At 36.6% G+C, this 13,360-nt stretch overlaps 1 long non-coding RNA gene across 3 annotated transcripts in view; it reads right to left on the bottom strand.

Annotated features, from left to right (window-relative positions):
* The window catches only part of LOC116877475, a 32,025-nt gene that overhangs the window by 18,125 nt on the left and 540 nt on the right, over positions 1 to 13,360 (bottom strand). For all 3 annotated transcript variants that reach the window (XR_004384654.1, XR_004384655.1, XR_004384653.1), the window contains exon 2: positions 12,581 to 12,774. This is a non-coding gene — a long non-coding RNA (uncharacterized LOC116877475). The remainder of the gene's footprint in view (positions 1 to 12,580; positions 12,775 to 13,360) is intronic.

Genomic DNA, 13,360 nt, shown 5'->3' with positions numbered 1-13,360 from the left:
AAAAGAAATAGTATTACACTGGGTGTTACTTAAGTTAAATAAAGGAATTATTTCCTTTGTGTTTAAATTGTTGTTTGTGGAATTTCTTAAGGAACACATAATTGGAGGGAAGTAGAGAAGCGATACAGGTTCTGCATCTCATTCTACAAAGTGGGCAGGATGTTTTTGGTCAAAAAAGTTCCATATTATCTTGGTTAACCAGATCACATTGACAGTTTCAAGCCTCATCTTCCATTTCTATACCTATTTGAAGCTGACTAGGAAGTGAACATTAGCAGAAGAGATTCTATGTTTCACAAAAGCTCAGTAATCGCTCCTCTACTTACAACCTTAGTGACTTGTGTCTGTGGGTGAAGTGTCCCCTACCTATAGAAATATATTTGTGTTTAGAATATAAGGCTATAATAGTAATTTTTAAGCATATAAGGCAACAACTAAAAACTTGGGTAGAAATTCCTTTCATTCATTCATTCATTCATTCATTCGTTCATTCTACAAATATATATTGAATGTTAATGATGGACTAGCCACTGGTCATACATGACATCCAACTCAGACATGTTAGCACTGCTGATGGAGCTGGGGAGGACAGATAAGAAGCACCACTTATTTTTTTTTTTTCAAATTTTGATAAGCATTATAAAGAAAATGAACAGGATGAAATGATAGAGAAAAACATGGTAAAAATGATGGGAAGTGACTATGGTGGTTGTGGAGGGTAGGCAGGAAGAAGGATCTGGCTGGATGTGCAAAGGCCCTGAGACATGAACCAACTTGGGATAATCAGTGAATTGAAAAGATGACTGTGCTTGGAGAGAGTGGAATTAGGTGAGTTTGGAGAATGAACGAAAGATCTCCCAACCTATGTCAAGAGAGAAGAACAAGTTAAGGTTTTGTATTTTTTAAATTAAAATGCTGCTTCACTTATGACAAGAAAGACTGATACAAAAAAGCTTGTCTGGGTGAACTTTTGATGTCCCTTCTAAGTGACATTATTTCTCATCTATTTATCATTGAAATCTCCAGCTAAGGGAAAGGTAGTGATTGTGTAATATGACACACCCTTTTGTGGATAATTATATAATGCCACTAGGGTAAAAGCATTTAGAGAGAGGAGGTAATTTCACTCTTTTCAGCCTGGAATTTTTAGTAGATGAAGATAAAACATTTTAGGCTGTCTCCAATACATTGCCATCTCTGCAGAGAATCCGATTACCCTCCTTTCTCCCTTTTACAAAAGATTCATGTCTCAATTTATCACACTAAATAAAAACATTTATGTAAACCCCGCAAATTGCATTCCTGAGAAACCACCAGAATCAAAAGGCAATAATTAATTCAGGATTCATGCATATATGTGTTATATTTAACTTGTTGCAAAGCCACACACAGTGTTGCAATTTATGATGCTATCATAGTGAACTTGACAGGGAATTACAACTTCTGAGATGTTAGGATTTTGCAGATGATAATTTACGACACTATCGCTACGTATAAAAATGTGATCTCAGCAGGTATCCCAAGCCACGTTGCAATTTAGAGGAGTCTGAATAGAGTGATAAAGTTATGATGATGATAATTATTAGAATGAAAGCCAGCTATCACTAAGCAACTGGACAGAACAGAGAGGTCTGGATTAATGATGCTTTAGAGCCAAGGAAGGAAATTGGCCCCTTCTGCATTATGGGTCACTCAACTTTTAAGGGCTTGGTTGTGAAATATGAGATGATAGCATCTATCCCGTTAATATCACTTACCTTCAGAGAGGATCAATACAGAAATGGGAAAGGTAGAGTTTCAAGTTCTATAGTTTCCACCTGCAACTTCACTGGTAAATGGAAAAGCCTGGATTGATTACTTAGAAGATTAAATTGCTATTATTGCAAAGCTGTTATGGGGAGTAGATTATATGTCCTTTGTAAGCATGCTATTCTGGGGGAGCATGCGTGGTGTCTTGGAAAGAGCAAGATGAAGAGCCTGAAGACTTAATCTGCTCACCGCAGATTAGTATGACTTTGGGCAAGTCACTTGATCTCTTCGTCAGCTTCCTCATCAGTAAAATGAAGCCAGAATATATTGCCTCTTTTGCCTACTTCACTAGAGTTTTTCGTCAAAAGAGAACATTGGGTTATCTGTGAAACACTATACTTTTGCACTAATCATTATATATTGTTTTTCAATGGAGATCAAGAGATTACTCTATGGTCACTGTAATGTATGTGCCTTGTCACACTTTTAGGACCCAAGGGACATCTATACCTTAGGTGGTGCCACATTGAGGGAGAGGGGTTGTAGATGTACTTTACCTTTTTAATTACACTTGGTCTCAACACAAACAAACAAACAAACAAATGAATTCTATATTCTTCCTTTTGCTGAAGATCCTAAGGTGTGATTTGGAGAATAGAACACTTACAAGGAGAATAAAGCGATTAGGTAGGCTTCAATCAGTAAAGACTCTCTGGTACTCTCACTCAATGGTTAGAAAAATTATAAATATCACTGCCTATTGGACATCTCTTTTGGATGTCTCACAGATACTCAGCATGTCTGCAACTGAATTTATTTCTCTTCCCTTTCATAATGAACAGTATGATCATCTCTATCATTGCCAAACCCAACAACTTGGGAGTTAGTTCAAATTTTTCTTCTAGTTCAACTCCCACAGTACACCCAACATCAACCCCGCAAATTCCATTTCCTTAATTTATTGGGGAGCCATACATTCCATTCTATTTGTGTTGCCTCTGCCTTGATTCTGATCCTTATTTTTCACAGCAGAATTACAACAATAGTTTCCTAACTGTTCTCTTTTGCCTAGAACCTGCTCTTATATATAAACCATCCTCTTCGGTAATGGCAGACTAACTTTCTAAATTAGAGATTTGACCAAATTATTCTCCTGTTAAGAATTTGGTAATGCTTCCCAGGGCTTCCAAGTCACAGTATCTTAGCAGATATGATTTTGTTTTCTGCCCCCACCATATCTATCCTCAATCAAGCCTCATTAGCCATACCCTGAAGCATGTCCTTTGTTTTGTTCATATCATACTCTTTCATGCTTCTAGACTTTCACATATGATGCTGTCATAGCCTGGGAAATTCTTTTCCCCCTTCTATGCCTGGCTAACCATTGTTTAGTCTTCAAATTTCAGCTCTATTGCATCTCTTTCTAAAAGACTTCTTGTTGTCTATTCATTTTATTGTCACTTCCTTGGGCTGTGAGAATGCCCTGTGTACATCGTTACTGTATTTATAAATCCTAATTAATCCTAATCTTAATATTTTCCTGTGTATCTCTAGATTCTAATAGTGATGGGGACATAACCTGGTACTCATTAATTCAACTTCTTCCGAATGGATGAATCAGCCCCTTTAATATGGTGGCCATGTCAGAAGAGTCGAGTCATACCCTAACTGGGTGGAATGAGACAAGGGGAGTCAAACTCTAAAGGCATTTCCTGTGAAGGCACTGGAGTGACAACTTAAGGAGGCAAAAGGGAACAAACTGAAAAAGAATGAGAAGGAAGAAGACCAAAAAAGTTCAGGATAAATCTTATAAAAATAGTGTTCTAGCCAGGGGTTGACATGCCCACTAGACATGGGAGCACCCTCAAAGTTATAAGATTACAGAGGATATTATGGTATTTTGCATTGTTTGAGAGAAAAGGAATGGTCAGTGCAAAGGCAAGAGTGTTTAAAGAACATACAAAAGGCCAGTTTGGCAGGAGCAGAGTGAGTGAGGGTGTTGGGCACTGAATTGCATCCCCTCAAATATCACATATTGCAACCTTAACCTTCAGCACATCAGAATGTCACTGCATCTGGAGACAGGGCCTTTCAAGGGATGATTAGGTTAAAATGAGGCCATGAGGATGGGCTCTAATCTTGTCTGACTGGTATCCCGACAAGAAGAGAAAATTTGCACATACACCACACTGGAGGAAAAATCACATGAAGAATACTGTAAAAAGGTGGACACCTACCAGCCAAGAAGGAACACCTCAGAAGAAACAAAACCCATTGGAACTTTGATCTTGGGTTTCCAGCTTCCAGAACTGTGAGAAAATAAAATTCTGTTGTTTCAGACACCCATTCTGTGGTATTCTGTTACAGTACCCTAGCAAATTAATACAGAGGGGAAGAGTAGTAGATCTGGTCAGCAAAATAACAGGAGTTTGAGCAGAGGGTGTGGGGGAAAATTATGTTGTGGGGCTTTGTAGGTCATTGTAAGGAGTTAAGATGAATATTATCATCTGACTTTTACCTTCATGGAGATTGGGAACTGACCAGGAGTCACACTGATAAGGCATTCAAAGTTGTCAACTGTGTAGGAGAGAAGGACATTGGGGATGCTTCCTTCCTTCCATTTAACACCTGTAAATAAATGAGATCCAAAGTGAGAAAACAGGATCCCAAAGTGACCTGCCCAAGATGACAGAGTAATTGTGTAGTTATCCTGGAATAAGAATCAGGCATCCTGTACCCTTTACTACTTTGTGCTTGGAGAGAGATGCATTTGGCTCCTCAAGTAAAGAACGCAAGTTCAATTGCATAATATTTGGGGGAGGTTGGATGTATTTGTGTGAGCAGATATTAACACTTGAGTGAGTTATGGTAGCAATGGAATATTCTGTGATACTCTCAGCTGCCCATCCATGTCTCTGTGACTCAAGGACACATAGCTTAAAAGACTGGCACGAACAAGTGGAAATTATTCATGGGCTCTAGTCACAGACTGTGTTTCCACAGATGTCCTTCATGGTGGATCATTTCATTGACGGAATAATTTTCAGAGATGACAATAGCAATGGCTAACCTCTAAACTGTTCTCCAACAGGCTAGGACAATGAGGATTTCTGATTTTAAGTTAATAAAGATTTTGTGTGTGTGTATGTATACATATATATGTATATATAGACAACATATGTAATTTGTGTAATACATATATGACATGTACATATATATGTATATATACTCTATCATATACATACTACATATGTTATATATTTCTATATACAATAGAGAAATATCAAAGATAATAAAATATGTTTAATTGCATAAATATGCTTAATTAAGTCTGAAGAATGTTGCTTAGAGGTCTGAGTTTAAATCCCAATTCTGGTTCTTAACTAACTACATGAACTTGGAAGCATTAATGAACCTCATCAAGGTTCAATTTCCTCATCTGAAAAATAGGATAATAATCTTATTATTATCTAGCTCATAGGGTTGTGACCAGATTAGAGCAGATACTGGGCATCAGTCTCTTAAGACAATGCCTGGGTCACAGTAAGTGTTCAATTAGGGTAGCTTATTTTCATTAATTTTTTTTTCTCTTCTGCTTGCCTTGGTTTTAATTTCCTCTTCTTTTTCTAGTTTCCTAAGGTGGAAGCTAAGATCATTGATTTGATCTTTCTTCTTTTCTAATGTAGACATTTGATGCTATATTTTCCCTAAGAAATGGCCCCATTAGTTTCACTCCACAAATTTGATATATTGTTTTTATTTTCATTCAGACCAAAACACTTTCAGTATTTTTTTGTGATTTTTCTCTTTGATCCATGGGTCAATTTCCAAATATTTGGAGAGTTTTACAGGTATATATTTCTGGTATTGAGTTCTAGCTTGATTTTCTTATGACCAGAGAACATATTTTGTATAATGTTAATCCCCTTAAATGTCTTGAGAATTGTTTTATGGCTCATAATAATGTCTACTTTATTTTATTGAATGCTCTATATGCCCTTGAGAATAACATGTATTCTGATATTGCTGGATGGAGTACTCTATAAATGCTAATTAGGTCAGCTGTTGTTCTAGTGGCCAAGTATTCTGTATCTTCACTGATTTACTGTCTACTTCTGCTATCACTTACTGAGAATAAAGAGTTGAAATTTCCAACTATAATTATTGGAACCATAAAATGTCAGATATTAATACAGTCACTCCAGAATTTCTTTGATTAGAGTTTGCATGGTGTATCTTTTTGCCATTCTTTTTTTTTTAATTATTAAAATCTATTTGTTAAGTGGTATCTTTCAGGTGTCATACAGTTGGCTATTGCCTTTTTATCCAATCCAATAATATCAGTCATTTCATTCAAGTATCTAGACCTTTTACAATTAATGTAGTTATTGATATTATTGGTTTTAAATCTTCCATATTGCTATTTGCTATTTGTTTATCTTTTCTTATTTATTCTTTCCATTTTTTTTTGTATTAAGTGAGTATTTTTATTATTGTTTCATTTTTACTATTGGCTGATTAGCTATAACTTTTTAACTTTTTTTAGGAGTTGCTGTGAGGTTTACATTATATATTTTTAACTTCTCACAATTTACCATTAAGTAACATTACAACACTTCACACATATATAAGAACCTTACAACATTGTATATGTGCAATTCCTGTTTGATCCTTTCTGTTTTGTTGCCAAACTTTTCACTTCTATTTACAACATAAAATTCAGAATTCACTGCTTTTTTTTTTTTTTTTTTTTTTTTCTTTGAAGAGCTGCCTGTCTTCTAAAGCGTTGGAAAAGACAGGAAAAAAATCTGTTCTATACTGACCCAAATTTTATCTATTTCTGGTGCTCTTTATTCATTTATGTAAACCCAAATTCTGCCTGTTGTCATTTTTTATCTGTCTAGAGAATTTTCTTTAATATTTGTTGAAGTGAACATTTGCTGGTAATGAATCCTCTCCCCTTTTGTTTGTCTGAAATTTTTATGTGGCTTAAATTTGGAAAGATATTTTCACTTTTAAATAACTCTTGATTGGTGTTTTGTTTTGTTTTTGTCTTTCGGTATTTTAGATGTTTCTCTGGCATCTTTTGACTTGAACAGTTTCTGAGGAGAAGTATGCCTTCATCCTTTTTTCTTTTTTATGTAATTTGTCTTTTCCTCTTAGTTGCTTCCAAGATTTTGTCTTTAACACTGTTTCCCCCTGCAAAGCTCATTATGATTTTTTAAAAAAGATTTTATTTATTTATTTGACAGAGAGAGAAAGAGAGATCACAAGTAGGTAGAGAGGCAGGCAGAGAGAGAGGGGGAAGCAGGCTCCTCGAGGAGCAGAGAGCCTGATGCAGGGCTCAATCCCAGGACCCTGAGATCATGGCCTGAGCTGAAGGCAGAGGCTTTAACCCACTGAGCCACCCAGGCGCCCCTCATTATGATTTTTTAAACTTTTTTTGTAAAGATTGTTATTTTCTGCTGAAGATTCATTGAACTTCTTGGATTGTTGGGTTTATTTTTTGCAGTTTAAATCAAATATTGTAATTTTCAATTTCAATTTTAATATTTCAAATATTCTGCTCCCCTCTTGTTCTGGAACTTTAATTTCATGTATTTTATACAAATGATATTGTCCCATATCTCATGATTTCTTGTTTATTTTCTTCAGTCTTTCTGTTTATTTTAGATTTCTTTTTGCTCTATGTTCAAATGCACTGATATTTTCTTTTATAGTGTCTAATCTGCTATAAATCCATCTAATGGATTTTTTTTACATCATATACTATATTTTTCTTTTCTAGGAGTTCCATTTGGGTATTATTATCTTTAAAATTTCCCTTTATCATGCTCATCTTTTCCCCTACCTTATTTAACATTTAAGGAATATTTATACAAGATATTTTTACATACTTGCCTGCTGGCTCCAGCATCTTTGTCATTTTGGGGTGTTTTTGTATTCTTTGATTTGTTCCTGGACTTATGAATTGTGTTGTATTTTTAAATTAATATTAGATTATTTTTTTTCCTGACATGTGGTTAAGTTACTTGGAAACAGTTACCTATCCTGTAAGCTTTGTTAGAGTGGGTCTAGAGCAGTCCTTAAGCTATGGTTAATTTGCCCCATTAATGAGATAATGCCCCACTGAGGATTCTACCCAGTGTTCACAGAATTATGGCATATTTTCATTCTTGCTTTCAGGATAACAAACTAATCCAGCCCTGTGTGAGCTTAAGGTTTTGCCACCTACCCCTTTCTTGTATTTATTTCCCCAGTTTTAGTTAGTTGCTTCCCCTGAATGTGCAGATCATAACTCAGCCAATAATGTGAGGAAACTCTTCTCTGTATCTCTAGAGTGCAGCTTTCCTGTGCACAACTTTCTTCTTTTTGCTACTCACCCTTCAGACACTAGCCTCCTGTCTCTCTAAACTTCCATCTCTATCTCCTCAACTTATCAAGTCTGATGAACTACACTTGTGTCCCCTCTTTCCTGTGCTACAGCTGGAAACTTCCTATATGCCAGTTAGCTGGTGAAATCACAGGGCTTTTAGGATGAACAACTTTCTTGATTTAGTCAGGACTATTTCAGTTTTAGCACTGAAAGTCTCATGTTCAGGGAACCCTCTAAGTTCCAGGCAAATAAAGATGGTTGGTCACTCCTAGTCACATTGTTGCTTTATTTATTTGGGGGATTGCAGTCCTGTACTAACTTTGGGTCAATATCTGAAAACTGGGACACACACACGCACACACACATTTCGATATTCTAATTGTTTCAAGTTGTTCCTGTTTCTCTGTTTTGGTCAGAAGCGGAAACCCTGATTTATTTTTGGGTTCACTTATTCTTTTATGTGAAAAACTAGAGAAGACAAAAACAAAATTGGGAATACCAGTTGAGACCTATATTATTGTGGTCTTAGATGATGATGGCTTAGACACAAATGGTGATATATGGGATGGTTATTGGTGGAAGGAGTTGAGCTATATTTGAGATATATGTTAAGCAGGACAAGGTCCTAAAGCAATTGATAAAATACTTTTTCTAAACTTACTTTGATAATCCAAATAATTATAAACCCAATTACTGTGATTCAGCATATATTCTTGGATCTTGCCCACAAGGTTTCATAGGTAAGATCCCTAGGAATAAGGACCCATGCTCACTGGGCAGAGAATCTGGTAGTTGGTGAAAAACTTGGCAGAAAGGAGTCAGCAATTCATAGAGGATGTAGAGTAAGAGGTTGCACTTCAGGGCATAGTAACTGGGATATTTGGGTCTCTCCCAGGAATGGAAATTCCCATGAAGTTTGTTGTGACCAGAAGGGAAGAGGAAGTATGTGTCTAGGCCCAGTGGGCCATGTCCTTTGACATCCTTGTGACATTGTGACGTCCTTGTGACATTGATATGTTCACAGCTACGTGGGCACAAAGTCTCTGCTAATCCTTATGCAGAATGTTGGGCATCATCAAACTTTACCCAGGATCCAGGAAAAAAGTTATTTATATCCTCCATGTTTTCTTTCACATACTTCATCAAGATTCAGATGCTCTAATTAATTGAATGCAGACTGACTTTTTGGGAATGGAGAAAAGCGATAGCCTAAGAAATACCCATATGGGAACATCTCTTGGGATAACACAAGATTACATATAACTCTAACCTCTGTGGAAATACCTCACAGGAAGGCCAAACAAATTCAATTGGCTGATGTCAGATCTTTCTTGAGTGAGCAGAGGAAAAAAATGTGGGGATTTGATGTCTGATACAGCAGAAGGAATCAAATCAAGGGAGAAAAGAGAAAAGAGGTGACTTTATCAGGGGTTTTCATCCTCAACTGAAACTGACCAAGGAGAGAGAGAAAAGTGACCAAATTTTTTTTTCATGCTTGGTTGTGAATGCATATTTTTATTATGTTTTATAAAAATAAATCTCTCTTATAAGGCAACTTCGTGTTCAGGTGATTCATACATTTGTGTTAACAAATAGCTTTTCAGTGACAGAAATCTGGAAGAATGTCATAGAACAGGTTTCGCCAAAGAAAATGCTAGAGAACAAGGAAGTGAAATAAGCAAATTAGAATATAAGATCTTCAGGGAAGGAACCACATCTGATATATTGAACTAACTGCCAACACTCAACCCTCATGCCTGCACGTGGTAGGTATTCATCAAATATTTACTGAATAAAAGCTAAATTTTGAGAAATAAAAACATTGCATGGGCAAATGACTTTGGAAATGCTATATCCAACCCCCCCTTTTTTCATATTTTTTTTATTAATTTCTTTTCAGCGTCATAGAATTCATTGTTTAAGTGCCACACCGAGTGCTTCATGCCATATGTGCCCTCCATAATACCCACCACCTGGCTCCTCCAACCTCCCACCCCCCGCCCCTTCAAAACCCTCAGATTGTTTTTCAGAGTCTATAGTCTCTCATGGTTCATCTCCCCTTCCAATTTCCCTCAACTCCCTTCTCCTCTCCATCTCCCTATGTCCTCCATGTTATTTGTTATGCTCCAACAAATAAGTGAAACCATATGATAATTGACTCTCTCTGCTTGACTTATTTCACTCAGCATAATCTCTTCCAGTTCCGTCCATGTTGATACAAAAGTTGGGTATTCATCCTTTCTGATAGAGGCATAATACTCTATAGTGTATATGGACTACATCTTCCTTATCCATTCGTCTGTTGAAGGGCTTAGATAGAAACTAGAGATACAGTAGAACGTATCAATGAAACTAGAAGCTGGTTTTTTGAAAGAATCAATAAGATCGATAAACCATTGGCCACACTAATCCAAAAGAAAAGAGAGAAGGCTCAAATTAATAAAATTATGAATGAAAAGGGAGAGATCACAACTAACACCAAGGAAATAGAAACAATCATCAGAAGTTATTATCAACAGTTATATGCCAATAAGTTAAGCAACCTAGATGAAATGGATGCATTCCTGGAAAACTATAAACTCCCAAAACTGAACCAGGAAGAAACTGACAACTTGAATAGACTGATATCTAGTAACGAGATTGAAGCAGTGATCAAAAACCTCCCAAAACACAAGAGCCAGGGACCTGATGGATTGGATTCCCTGGGGAATTCTACCAAATTTTCAAAGAAGAAATAACACCTATTCTCCTGAAGCTGTTTCAAAAAATTGAAACAGAAGGAAAACTTCCAGCCTCTGTTTATGAAGCCAGCATTACCCTGATCCCCAAACCAGGCAAAGACCCCATCAAAAAGGAGAATTTCAGACCAATATCACTGATGAATATGGACGCTAAGATTCTCAACAAGATCTTAGCAAATAGGATCCAACAGCACATTAAAAAGATTATCCACCATGATAAGGTGGGATTCATCCCTGGTTATAAGGATGGTTCAACATTCGCAAATCAATCAATGTGATAGAACAAATCAATAAAAGAAGAGAGAAGAACCACATGGTCTTCTCAATTGATACAGAAAAAGCATTTGACAAAATCCAGCATCCCTTCCTGATTAAAATGCTTCAAAGTATAGGGATAGAGGGAACATGCCTGAACTTCATAAAATCTATCTATGAAAAACCCACACCAAACCCCCTTTTTTGGTAAATTCACAACACATATTAACCTGGTAAAGATTCCTAAAAGACCTACAGTAAGAAAACCTATTTATTTTTTTGAATAAACTAGTTTTTCACCAGTATCTTTGACTATGGAAATGTTGTTTTAGGGAATACCTGTTAGAATCTTGTAGAAATTTTTCTGTAATCCAATATATCTTTAAGGAGGCAAAGCTGATCGTAAAGATAAGAATTTGAAGAGATGACTGTGACATCACATCGCATCCTTGTTACGTTGAATCCTTACCACAAAAATACTTTATATATTCAAGTAAAACTGGTTTATTGTCTGAGCTGGACTTGGCATGTAATAAGTAGAAAGCCATTTTTATTTTGCTTCTGCCCTTTTCAAGCTGATATTCACCTCTCCCAGGTTCCACTAACCAATATAACTCTGGAAAGTTCTCCATTGGCTTTTCTGGTTACCAACAGGTAATAAATTAAAACAAAACAAACCCTTCAAACCCCACTTTTTTTCAAGGTAGTGAAAAATCTGGTGCAGTAGAAAGTCTAATCCATATGAACGTTAGCTGTTACCTCTCACAGCTCGGTTATTACTCGTGTTGGATGTCTGGGACTAGGAGAAGGAGCCAGGTTGATTTTCTTACTTTCTTTTCTTCATATGGTTGCCATATTCCCTAGCTGTGATTTCTGTTTTCTCCAGAGACAGGGAAAGTTGGTCAAGCAAGGGAAAGATGGAAAGGTGGAATAAACTTCGCTTGTGTTATAATCAGTCATGGTCCTCTGAATAGTGGACATCCCAACTGACTTTGCTCTCATGGGACATTTGGTGAGTCTCTTTTTTGAAAATACCTCCCTTTGTCTACTTTGTAGGGCATCTCTTAGTCACTGTTCCACTGACTTCAGTTATGCCTTCTCAGCCTAGCCAGTTATGACCTCTTCATTCTCTTGGCTACATCCCCTCAAATGGGGTCATATCACCCTTCTACATAATCTCTTATAAAATGACCCAATCTACCATTCTGATGTAGGCTCCCACCAAATTCTGGAAGTGCTAATTATTCCCAATATATCTTGGTCCTGGACTGAAGAAAAGAGTAGTTCACGTCACAGTCCATATGTTTTCAAATATGAGCTAGACATCAGTTCCTAGGTCTCATAAAGTCCTGAAGACATATATCAACCTCTGCGAGTGGTTCCATTATCTTTCTCTTTTGGTTTGTGTTAAGGAAGAAATACATCTACTGGCACTGAGAATGAGGATGGGAACACTTACTATTGATTATGGCTTCCAAATAATCTTCAGTGTCAGCTTCTTTAAAGTTGCACTTGATAGGATGGAGACTGCCAAGGTGATAACATGGGTAGAACCACTTCCATAACCTCTTAGCAGGTCCCTTCATAGGTAAGCTCCCACCTAGCTTTGTGAGGATCCTTGGCACCAACTTTATTGGGCCTCTTCTGAAGCACCTAGACAAGAGAAAATGCCCCACTTAATAAATGCCCCATCTTCCCATTGCAGATGACTTAATATACTCAATCCACACGAATATCTCTTATGAGAAATGAGCAAGAGGAACCAAAGATGAAATAAGAACAAGCCAGGAGGCTTAATCATGTTTTCTTTTTTAAATAATGCATAAAGCCTACAAAATAAGAAAGAAAAAAATGGAAAGTGTTAGTTTTATGCACCAATTATGAGCTTCATATGGTGAGTTTTACAGCCATTAGAATGTGGACAGAGATTGAATTTCACTTGTAAAAGGCTCACTTTGCTCTACTGCCCAGTTCATGACCATCAGGCAACAAATTAATTTCCCGTATAAATACTTATCTCTGCTGGGCTTGCTCTTGTCCTCTGGCTTTTATTTGTGTTTGGCATTTACAACAATACCTTTGTTTGCCCAGCCATCTCCTGTTGTCAACACTGGTTCCAAGTGAGCCCAAAGCTATTAAGGCCACCAGAAATGCTACTAGAGTGAGGAGTCCCAGGTAAAAAAAAAAAAAAAGAAAAGAAAAGAAAAGAAAAGAAAAGAAAAGAAAAGAAAAGAAAAGA

Source organism: Lontra canadensis, unplaced genomic scaffold (assembly GCF_010015895.1).
Source record: "Lontra canadensis isolate GAN:19392208 unplaced genomic scaffold, GSC_riverotter_1.0 scaffold52, whole genome shotgun sequence".
NCBI classification, from domain to species: Eukaryota; Metazoa; Chordata; class Mammalia; order Carnivora; family Mustelidae; genus Lontra; species Lontra canadensis.
This window is presented reverse-complemented; position numbering and strand designations above follow the sequence as displayed.